This window comes from Sus scrofa, chromosome 14, assembly GCF_000003025.6.
Source record: "Sus scrofa isolate TJ Tabasco breed Duroc chromosome 14, Sscrofa11.1, whole genome shotgun sequence".
In the NCBI taxonomy this organism is placed as follows: domain Eukaryota; kingdom Metazoa; phylum Chordata; class Mammalia; order Artiodactyla; family Suidae; genus Sus; species Sus scrofa.
In genome coordinates this window covers 17,422,632-17,435,276 of record NC_010456.5, presented here as the reverse complement: position 1 = coordinate 17,435,276, position 12,645 = coordinate 17,422,632, and the positions used below count along the sequence as shown (strand labels likewise).

Here is a 12,645-nt window from a genome sequence, read left to right as displayed (position 1 = left end):
GCTTTCTTTTTACCTTGCTACGCTGGAAGATTCTTTTTTCCAACCCACTTGCACAGACCACAACAGTTTACCACAAAATGTTTCTTCTTAAATAATTTTCCAATAATGTCAACAACACAGGACCATGAGTTCTTAAGAACTGATAAAGAGCATCCCAGTATGCTGTAAAACATGACAGTCAGTTGAGGAATTAAAAGAATATAAATAGCCATGCCTCTGCAACAAACCCCGCTGCCTTTGAGAGAAAGAAGCAGTGGAAAAAATGGTGGGGATGGGATGAAGGTGTTGGTGGCTGGGATGGTGGAGACGGTGGTGATGATGGTGGTGGCGGTGTGGTAGTGGTGGTGGTTTTTCTATATGTGCAGTTTACATAAATAACTTAGAATTTCATAAGAAGTAAAATGTTCCATAAAGCACAGAAGATATACTTAGGGAATACAGCATGCTTATGCAAGACCATGGAATATTATTATTTGTCATCATTAACAGATAAATAAAACTTAAGTTTTTTTACAGAATGAATCCAAATTTCTGATGAGGATTCTGTAAGCCCAAGATTACAGACTTCTTTCTTCTTATGCTCTGTATACATTGGTTTTCTGTGAAAAAGGTGTGACAGCCAGGAGCACATCATATAATTTTTAATGTGTACATTAATACCAATAATGAAAGGACATTATGTACTATTACAGAAATCTCAAAAGTCTCAAAACATCTCGGAAGTGAATTCTGCAATCTATACACAGGCAGGCTTTAATCATATCTTTAACAACAACAACAATGTAATATCCCGAATAGAAAAACACCAGCTTTAAGAGGCAGCTTTAATTAAGTGCTAGTGACAACAAAGATTGCACCAGAATGAGCAAGTGATGCCCAAGGAAAATTATATTGTGAAACAGGTTTAAGGGCAATAGAGTGCAAGCACAGATACCAATCTTTCAAAATCTCATCATTGTATTCTTCTTGAAATACATAATGCTGACAACCTGAGATCTTAAACTTACATTGCATAGAATTCAAGAGGAAAAATAAAGGAGCACAATAAAGATTATAATACAAGAAACATGCAAAGTTATAATTAAGATTATGTTATATAAAAGAAACAGTCAGGAGTTCCCGTTGTGGCTCAGTGGATTAAAAACCTGGGGATATAGGTTTGATTTCTGGCCTTGTTCATTGGGGTGCGGGGGGAGGTTAAGGATCTGGTATTGCCATGAGCTGTGGTTTAGGTCACAGATTTGGCTTGGATCTAGCCTTGCTGTAGCCGTGGTGTAGGCTGGCAGCTGCAGCTCCTATTTGACCCCTAGACTGGGAACGTCCATATGCTGCAGGTGCAGCCCTGAAAAAGCAAAACAAACAAAAACATGCAAAATTATAATTAAGATGAAGCAACAAAAGCAAAAATATTGCAATTCTAGACCTTGCTCATTATTTGCTGGTATTGAGCCTCCTCTGGGAGGTGGGTAATGCGGACATTAATTTTCAAGCAGATGACTTTGTCCTGTTCTAACATATCCTATGCATCAATTCATTGTTCAACCAATCCAGATACCACACAGTTAAACCGTAACAGCTCATTCCCTCGGAAAAGCAGCACACACTTCCAGCATGCAAAGAACAAAGTTTGTGGAAGTGAGCTTGGAGCAAGGCGCCATCACTAGCTCTCAGCCTTACTGGGAGGCAGGCATCATCTTCCTTGATGAGTATGTTCATTTCAGAACTGGTTCTCAAGTCTTCCCTGAGAAAGATTGTGCCGGCTTATAAAGCTGACAAGAGGCTTCTTTTGTTTTTAAAGAGATTTGCATACATTTTAAAGAAGCAGAGAAAGGATTTACAAATTTCCAAAAGTAAATGCTCTAAGAAAAGTAAGTTAGTTCCTCTATTTTCAACAAGGAGAATACCCTCTTATACTTCATTTGCATTGCCCTTATAACCTCCAACCCACAGCACCCCACTCAGAGCTTCACACACAATTCAGATTACACCTGCCTGAGTTAAGATTTTATCCCCTTTTATTTGCTGCCTCATCAATGCATATATTCCCACTGAGAATGCAGAGATTTTGGATGTGACACCCTGATATCTGTGTAAGTTTAATGATTGAATTTATGTTTCTTTACTTTCACTTTCCTTCTTTTTTAATTTTTCTAACGGATTTTGCTAAATGAGAACTGGCATAAATTTTCGTCTGAGGACTGTGCTGGGAATGAGGGTTCTGGGAAAGATGAGAAGATGATTTTTTTTTTCTAAATGATTATAACGTCATTTTCAAACCGTGAATTTCAGGTTAATTCAATAACTTATTTCCCATATCTCAAATGTATGAGTAATTTGAAAAATAATTCTATTAACATGAAGCCGGTTAGAACAGACAATTCTAAATGGCTACTCCAATGCTTTCAGTGGTTAATTCACAATAATGTAAATGTAATTATTAGGACTTTCAATACCCACGCAAGGCAGCCAACCAGTTGACAGTACTTCAAGAAAACCCTTGCAAAAATTCTCGCTTTAGAATGAGATATTCCCCTTTGAATTAGAATAATTCCATCAAAACACCACCCCTGCCTAGGCTAGGGTTGTTTTAACCAATGCCATTCCAACTTTAAAATTCTCCTGGATGTCAAATGATTTTCCTCAGGCAATAAAATTTTTCCCAGAGCAGGCCATGGAATCTTGGAAATACTCTGCCGCCTGGTCAAGCTTTATTTTCCCTTTATTGTCTTCCTCTAATCCAAAATCGGAGTCACCATCCGTCCTGGATATTTTCAGCACATTCTGAACTACAGGGAAATGCTGTCAGGCTGGCCTGTGAGAGCCTGGATTCTAAGAACAGCAGCTGCACAAGGTGCTAGTGTCATCTGCAAGGCAGGGCACAGTGGGGTCTGCACCCAAGTTAAGGTCCAAACAAATGTCTGGGCCAGACAGTGGAGGTGCTTGGTAACACAATGCAAGTGAATCAGGGGAGACAATTTCGGAGCCGTGCTTTAACCACTCTACCAGCAAGCCCTATTGACTCTGTATCCCCCAAATTCTAAATGCTTGTCCATGGTCCCCACCACTATCTCCATGCTGGTCACATCTCTACCTGGATGACTCACAGATTCCTGGCCAAACTCTGCTACCCCTTTTGCTTGTCTATCATCAGTTCTCCACACAGCAGCCAGATCAGCCAATAAGGGAATTTGTCTATGCATTTCCCTGCTTAAAACAATCCCCATAGCTTCAAATTACACTTAAAACCCAAGTCCACAACCCACCCCCTCAGTCTCTGTGTTATCTGCCTCCACCCTCTTCTTTACCCTAATTCATGAGCCTTCTGGGCCTCACGCAGGCCAAGCTTGTTCACTAGGACCTTTGCACCCGTTGTCTCTGCTCCTGGGAACACTCCAGCAGGGCATGGCTGGATTCTGATCTTTCAGATCTTAACTTAATGATCACATCCCATGAGAGGCTCACCCAACTGAAGTAGTCATGACATCACTTTCTGTCACCCATTTTAACTTTTTGCTTGGTTATGCTAACGATATTTTGTAGTTTGTTAAATGATGAGACCTCAACTAAAATTCAAGCTGTATAAAGCAAGATCATTGTCTATCTTCCCCACTGTACCACCAGCACCAAAAGGATATATACCATGTGCTCAGTTAATATTTGCTGAGTGAGTGAACCAATGAATAGCATTAATGGAAAAGTTTAAAAAAAAAAAAAAAAGACTGTGTAGAAAAGTAAGAGTACGATTATTGATATGGTCCTGAAAGAAGTAATGAAAATTAAAATTGGAATTAGAATAGACATGGGAAGGAAAGGATGGTTGAGGGCTGTGTGTGTATTTTGTAAGGGCAATAGTACATGGAAAACATTTATGCATGGGGTTGAAGACCTTGCTTTGTTTAGATATGTGTTAATCAGAATAGCCCAGAGGATCAATTGTACAAAGAGTACTGGGAAAAGAGTAAAGCAGTATTTGTGTTCAGTAAATAACTGGCTGATGACTGGGGGTTTCCAGGACTGTCTTTTCTGTAGGTTGAGGAAAAGGGAACTGACATATAGCCAATACTCATGAGTACAACCTGGGCTGCAGTCCTTGCCTGGGTATTTAAAAGATCACCCCGGCCACAAGCATGATTTCTACAAGTGGGGAACTGTTAGGGAAAAATAAAATGGAAGGAATAGTACAGCAACATCCTTTGTGAAGACACATGGGGATGAAATAAGACATAAAGCAGTGTTTCCCCTTAATACTGTACAAGTTGGAGAGCTGACTTTGAAACAGTGATAAGGCATAGATCTGCAATGCTCTAAGTGTCTTGATTTCTCTACAGTTGAACCCAACTCAGTTCACAAGCTTCACTGACACTGAGAAAATTTTATCATGACAGTTGCAGGCAACCCAGTTATTTCTGCTTTCAAAAATGGTCAGCACATGACTTCATCAATCAAAGGTCCCCCACCTCCCTAAGTGACACATCCTTAGGTTGCTGACACTAGCTGAAGGTTTCTGGTCCTCACCTCTCCCTGTCCCACTGGTCTGCAAGGTAGAGCTGTGCTCCCCCACAGTCTCCTGAGTCAGTGCATCACCTGTGATCTCGCGATCCACTCTCTCTGGGTTTTCCCAACTCAAGGCTTCCTTTTGGTTACTTATGGTATCTTGTGTCAGGTTGCCACCTGGAAACAGACCCTGAGACCAACTTGCCTTAGTTTATTGGGGGATGCCATCAGGACCAGTCCCACTAGCCCCACCTGAACAGAGGGAAGTAATAACGGGGCCCCAAGGGAGTTCTGAAGCTGCCCTCTTTAACCCTCTTCCAGATAAGGGAGACAGGGCCATACAACTACCCCCTCCATTGGCTTTTCACTGGAATCAAGCTGGGCACAGCACAGTTCTGGAAAGTACTCACTGGGAAGGACCATTCCCCACCAACATGACATCAGCAGCTGGGGAAGTGAGTGTTCACTTCTGCAGGGGACTAAGATGGCAACACAGTAGCCACTGCAGTTGGTCTCGTATCACAGCTGTGCCTCCATGCCTTACCCTCACTGGCCACTGAAGGGCTAAGGAGCTCCTAGCTGTTAATTCACAAGTATACACTAGATATATACATATATTTGTGTTATATTAAGTCTTGCCCGCTAACACTGTGAAATGCATGCAGGCAAGTGAATTGTTTGTTTTAATTACATCTATGTACCCAATACCTTTACACATTTTTCTGGCAGCACATAATAGATTTTTATTGAAAATTTAACCTTATTGGAGTTCCCATTGTGGCTCAAAAGGTTAAGGAACTTCTGTGAGGATATAGGTTTGATCCCTGATCTAACTAAGTAGGTTAAGGATCTGGCATTGCTGCAAACTGCCTCATAGGTTGCAGATGTGGCTCATATCTGGTGTTGCAGTGGCTGTGGCATAGGCTGCAACTGTAGCTCCAATTTGACCCCTAGCCTGGGAACTTCCATATGGCACAGGTGCAGCCATAAAAAGAAAAAAAAATTAACCAGATAAATATGGAAACTATTGCTTAAATGTAAGTTATGTAAATGCTATTTAGTGGTTAGGCAGCATCTAAGTGAATTGATGCATTTGTTTAAAAACACACATTCCTCAATCCCGGGCTAGACCTACTGAATCAATTTCCAGGGCTTCCCTGCAAATACAGATGTTTCGTAACAAGCTCTCCATTTAAACAAAGTGAAGCATTTACTAAGAAATTCCCATCAGGTTCCAATTTTCGTGGCTCCTCACATATTGGACTTTACTCCCACAGCCCTTTTTTATATAATGCTTTACTTCAAACATCTTGGAGGATTTTTAGTTCCCTTACTAAACTTTCTATTCTTTGTTTTCATGCAAAGGATAAAAAAAAATACACAAGGGAATTTACAGTATGGTGGTTCCTCAAAAAATTAAAAATAGAATTGCTGCATAATCAAACAATCCCACTTCGGAGTATATAGCCGAAAGAATTGAAAGCAGGGTCTCAAAGGGTTTCACACACCTGTGTTCATAACAACCTTTTTCACAATAGCCAAAAGGTAGAAATAACCCAAGTGATTACTGACAGACAGATAAACAAAATATGATCTATACTAGACAATGGAACGTTATTCAGGCTTAAAAGTAAGGGAATTTTGACACAGAATACAACATAGTTGAACGTTGCGGACATTATGCTTAGTGAAATAAACCAGTCACGAATAGTCACAAAAAGACAAATACTATCTGAGTCTACTCATATGAGGTAAAGATTTGTTAAACTTGCAGACAGAAAGTAAAATGGTGATTGTCAGGGGCTGGGGCAGGAATGGCGAGTTGCTGTTTGAAGGGTATAGAGTTTCATGTTTACAGGATGAAAAAGTTGTTAAGATTGGTTGCAGTGGAAGTATACTTAACAATAAAGAATTGTACACTTGAAAATGGTTAAGAAGGTACATTGAATGTTTTGCATGGTTTACTAAAATTAAGATCTTAAAATTCTATTAGGAGCACACAACCCACATCTTAGTTTGGGGGCTGAAACCCATTTCCGAGGTCTATACAGTAGCTAATGAGATAGCAGTTTAGGAGTTCCCGTCATGGCTCAGTAGAAGTCAATCTGACTAGTATCCATGAGGACACAGGTTCAATCTCTGGTCTTGCTCAGTGGGTTAAGGATCCAGCTTTGCCATGAGCTGTGGTATAGGTTGCAGATGCAGCTCAGATCCCATGTTGCTGTGGCTTGGTGTAGGCTGGCATCAGAAGCTCCGATTCAACCCCTAGCCTGGGAACCTCCATGTGCCATGGGTGTGCCCCTAAAAAGAAGAAAGGAAGGAAGGAAGGAAGGAAGGAAGGAAGGAAGGAAGGAAGGAAGGAAGGAAGGAAGGAAAAAGAAATAGCAGTTTAATCCATGCTTTCTCAATAGAGGCATCACAAGAGCCAAACATCGTCTTCAGCATTAAGATTCTGGCTAACACCTTGACCTCTTAAGATTCACTGGTCATCTCTTAGTAGAATCATACAGAGCCAGGGTCTGTGGGAACGTGAAGGTTAATGCTGTTCATTTCACCTGTGAAAACTGTGCAACTGAGGAAATAATTGTGAAAGGACTTCACGGGGTCTGTATTTATTCTCTATCGATAGCTTTCACTGTCACTAGGTACTTTTACCACCAGCTTGACCTGGATTTGAAAAATAAAAGTCCTCCACCATTTAGGTCATAGAATACATTCTTTCTGTAGTTAGAGCAGTGGCAGTTTTGTGGGTGACGGGATCAGAATGAATCATCTTCCCCTCCTGCTTAACAATGACTCCTGTACCAGAACAACTTGCTTTTTAACATTTGCTACTGAGATCGCAAATTTCTGAAGGCAAATAGATCACAAAGGGTTTTTTAGTATCAATTTTTATTAGTAATACAATCAGTTCCCAGGCTAAAGTAGACAGAGTCAGGAGAACATGAATAAATCATACTTAAGTCCTATTTTGACAACCATTGCAGTCTTCCTATTGGCCTCAGAGTGTACCAAGTTTAAGTTTAGAAATTGTATGCCTTTTTAAAAGACATATGCTTAGTCATAGGTCCTATAGGTGACTCCTAATGGCAACCGCAGTTATTAAATTTTCCAGAATAGTTTCAATGTCAAATATTCTTCCCCAGTATGCTCAAAAATTATGGTCACCAAAGGGATCCTGGAGATTTATTGAATAGTTTCTAAGCAACAGGATCATAAAATCTTGGGGAAAATTATAATAAATAGGCAAATTTGGTCATTTCCTTCTTCTTTTTTTTTTTTTTTTTTTTGTCTTTTTAGGGCTGCATCCACAGCATATAGAAATTCCAAGCCTAGGGGCCAAACTGTAGCTGTAGGCCTATGCCACAGCCACAGAAACACGGGATCCAAGCTGCATCTGTGACCTACACCACAGCTAACAGCCACACCGGATCCTTAACCCATTGAGCAAGGCAGGGAATAAACCCGCATCCTCATGGATACTAGTTGGCTTCATAACCTGCTGAGCCACAATGGAAACTCCATTTCTGATCTATTTTATATCTTAATTCGTAGACAAACATTTTAGAAATACATACAAATTAGCAAGTCAAAGTGAAGGAGTTGATGGAAAAGTCCTTAGATAAATAATTCAGCCTTAAATGAGATGTGTGGGCCTGATTTTAAATACATTTTTAACTCAGCCATAAAAAAAGAGTGACATAATGCCATTTGCAGCAACATGAATGGACATACAGTTTATCATAATAAATGAAGTTTATCAGAAAGACAAACACCATATGATATCACTTATAAGTGAAATCTAAAATAGGACACAAATGAACTTATCTATGAACAGAAACAGACCACAGACATAGAGAACAGATTCGTGGTCGCCATGGGGGAGGGATGGAGTGAGAGGTTGGGCTTAGCAGATGTAAACTAGTATATGTAGGATGGATAAACAACAAGGCCCTACTGTATAGCACAGGAAACTATAATCAATATTCTGTGTAAACCATAATGGAAAAGGATATGAACAAGAATATGCATATGTATAACTGAATCACTTTGCTGTAAACAGAAATTGACCCACCATGGTAAATCAACTATACTTCAATAAAATAAATTTTTAAAATAAATTTTAAAGCACCTCCTGTTTTTTAAGGAAAATAGCATGTATTATATACTGGCGACTCATTCTTTTCTAACTCACACCAGATCTATACTCAGACACAACGCAGATTTTTCCTCTTCACATCTGGAGAAGGGTGAAAATTATGGTGGTAAGATTATGTACCATTTCTGCCAAGTCTAAAGCATTGTCTCTCTCTCTCTCTCATTCCCTCTCTTTCCCTTCCCACCCCCCCTCCTCACCCTTCCTATCTTTTTTAATCACATTGGTTCAGTTTATTCTCATGACGTATTTTTAATTCTTTGGTCTCAAATTTTCAGGTCAGATATTTATCCATGAAATCCATTGTAAAATGTATAGCTTATTATAAGCTCTCATAGGTAAAATTCAAATTACCTAAACACCTGCCCAAATGTTTTCAAAGAAACTTAAATATCCATATATAGAGAAAAAAAATTCAATTACTGTCCAAGAGGGTAACATAATCTGAGATTAAGTAATTAAGGAACATTCATTCTGGTATGCTTATTGTGTTTCAAAAATATCATTGCATTATCTTAGAAGTGAGTTTGAGTGTAGCAGAATAAAACCAAAGCACTTAAGTCTCCAAACTGTTTTCCTGTCTGCACACTGATGCCCTTAGGGAAAGACCATTGGGAAGCATTAGCAAAGTGGGGTGGAGAAACTATAATCCCAGCAAAACCCCAGGGCCGATGACGGTGAAACATGAACAAGTCCCAGGACCTCACAACTCCAGCTTCATGTCTCAATAATATATTTTGGACAAGCACATGTACACAAATACCCACCCCCACATTTTTCAAAAAACATATTTTTTAGAAAAGACCACCTTCCTTGTAACAGTGACAAGCAAGCATGACTAATGTGGGTTCTAGCAAAAGCAAAAATGCAACAAAGCTCAGAATAAAGTCCTGCATGATTACCTTCCCTAACTAGTAATTGACCAACCCTCTCAATCGTCACTGTGGAATATGTATTACTACGTAGTGCGTGTGCCATCCCACAGGTAAATGGATTGGCCTTTAATGAATGGTGACTATTTCCTTTTCCCTTCCCTTCCCTCTCTCCCTCCACAACCCTCCTCCCCCACTTTTTTTGGTATTCCACAGTCACCTATGATTTGCATGGTCTCTTCCATTTATAAGGATATTTGGGGTCTCTGTCTTGATCTTCATTTCATCTAATTGGAAGAGTGTAGCTAATTCATAAACTAATTGTTAAAAAAAAGAAAGAGCACTGAGTACAATAGACAGAACTAAATTGATTTGGATTCCTTGCCAATCTTAAGTATTCAAATATCTCCACTGCTTTTTGCCTTTGTCTCCCCTGCCCACCGCCCCAGTAAACTGAATTTTCTATGGTTCAGTATGTGATGACCTGTCAAACAAACAAATAAATTTAAGAACTTTTAAAAAGCCACAGCTGGAAAATAGAAAACTTCATTGTAACAAGCCCTCCTAAATTATGATGCTATCACAAGAAATCAAGGGTAAGACTTCTTGAACCAAACCTATCAGTAAAAAAATTAACAGATAATTACCATGTGAACTCATAAAGACTTAAATTATAAACCTTGAAAGAAATATTTCATTTTTAAAGTGACCTGTTCTGGGCAGACCTCGGAGATATTGCAGGTTCAATTCCAGACCACTGCAAGAGAGTATCACAATAAAGTGCCTCACACAAATGTTTTGGTTTCCAGGGCATATAAAAGTTATGTTTACATTATACTGTAGACTGTTAAGTGTGCAATAGCATTACATGTAAACAAATTTGTGCCTTAATTAAAAAATACTTTATTGCTAAGAATGCTAACCACTATCTGAAGCTCTCCATTATCACCTTCAGGGAGCTGTAATCTTTTTGCTGGTCAAGGGTTTGAAATACTGCAAGAATTACCAAAATGTGACACAGAGACACAAAGTTAGCAAGTACTGTTGGAAAAATGACACCAGTAGCCTTTAGGGTTGCCATAAACCTACAATTTGTTAAAATAAAATAGAAAATTTGCAAAGCACAATAATGCAAAGTGCAATAAAATGAATGAGGCATACCTATATTAATAGTAATATTTTATATGTGTACAGAGAACTATCAATCAAAAGCAATACAAAAAAATCTCCTCACTTAAACTGTACAAAAACCCAATACAGCAGGCTGTTTTATTCTCATTTGTAATGAAGAACCCAATGTTACAAGAAATTAATGTCAGCATGTCAATGCCACAGCAAGGACCTGAACACAGATCTCTTAATATACAGGCTCTCCACACAGCCATGTTACATTGCATTTCCAAAATAATCGTAATGAATAAAGGACAACTTTCCTAGTTAATTTATTGTCTTATTGAAAGAGAGTTGATTTACAAGATTGTGATAATTTCTGCTGTACAAGAAAGTGACTCAGTTATATATACATCCATTCTTTTTCAGATTCTTTCCCAATATAGATTATCACAGAATATTGGGTAGAGTTCCCTTTGCTGTACAGCAGGTCCCTGTTGCCCATCCATTCCATATACAATAGTGTATATGTGGCAATCCCAAATTTTTTTATTTTATTTCTATTTTTCAATACACAGTCCTCTCTGGATTGTTCATGTAAATTACTCTGAATACCAATAAACTGAATCATTGCTTGCATCCATTTAATTGAAAATAAACACTGTATTTTGTGAATACCCTAAATCCAGTCATCCTGTTGTTGTTAAAACTATTTTATCTAGAACAGTGTTAGGTTCGCAGCATAACTGAGCAAAAGTTAGAGATTCTTATATACTCTCTATCTACACACAGGCACAGCCTCCCCCATCATCAGCATCCCCACCAGATGGTGCCTTTGTTACAACTGATGAACCTGTATGGACACAGGATAATCATCTAAGGTCCATGGTTTTATCTTAGGGTTCACTCTTCCTGTCATACATTCTATGGGTTGGACAAACGTATAATGACACATATGCATTGCTATGGCATAAGACAGAATATTTTACTGCCCTAAAGGTTCTCTGTGTGCCCCTATCCACCTCTCTGTCCACTGTACCCTCTCACCCCTGCAAACCACTTTCCAGGATGTCATATAGCTGGAATACAGTATATACATTTTCAGATTGGCTTCTTTCACTTAGTAATATGTAAAGAAGTTTTCTCCATGTATTTTCATGGCTTTATAGCTCATTTATTTTTAATGCTAAATATTCCATTGACGAGATGTACTGTTTATGCATCCATTCACCTACTGAAGTCAGTCTTGGTTTCTTCCAATTTGGGGCAATTATGAATAAAGCTTCTCCAAGCATCCATATGCAGGTTTTTATGTGGACATATGTTTTCACTCATTTGGGTAAAAATCAAGGAGCACAATTTCTAAAGCATATGGTAGGAGTGTGTTCCATTTTGTAAAAAATTGCCAAACTGTCTTCCAAAGTCACTGCAGCATTTTGTACTCCCACCAGCAAGGAACAAGAGTTCCTATTGCTCCGCATCCTTGTCAGCATCTGCTATTGTCAGTATTTCAGATTTTGACCATTCAAATTGGTATAGACATGACTATAGGGATGGTAATAGGTATGACTACATACCTATTAGTGTGTAGTGGTAACTTGTGTCATTTGCATTTCTCTGATGTGTATCATGGGAAGGTCTTTAATAGAATTATTTGCCATCTTTATATTTTGTTGTTTTTGTTAAAGTCTCTGTTAAAGTCTTTGGCCCAGCTATTTTTTTTTTTTTTGGCTGTTCACTTTTTTATTCCGTTTTTTCACTTTCTTAACAATACATTTTGAGTCAAAATCTTTTTAACAAGATTGAAAATCTTCGAATATACATAAAGAGTTATTGCCATAGGAATAATTTCTTATTTTCCTCTTTGAGGAATGTAGATGCATAATCAGAGTTTAATATCGATTCCAAAATTAAACTATTTCAGGGAGTTCCCTGGCTGCCTAGTGGGTTAAGGATCCAGTGTTGTCACTGCTGTGGCTCAGGTTCATTCCCTGACCTGGGAACTTCTGCATG

General features: G+C 38.7%; 1 protein-coding gene and 1 long non-coding RNA gene across 8 annotated transcripts in view; one reads left to right on the top strand and one right to left on the bottom strand.

Annotated features, from left to right (window-relative positions):
* GALNTL6 (polypeptide N-acetylgalactosaminyltransferase-like 6) overlaps positions 1–12,645 on the top strand; it is a 1,214,871-nt gene that overhangs the window by 712,448 nt on the left and 489,778 nt on the right. The window lies entirely within an intron of this gene.
* Positions 1–12,645, bottom strand: part of LOC110256615 — a 227,038-nt gene that overhangs the window by 71,822 nt on the left and 142,571 nt on the right. The gene's annotated exons all lie outside the window — the stretch shown is intronic.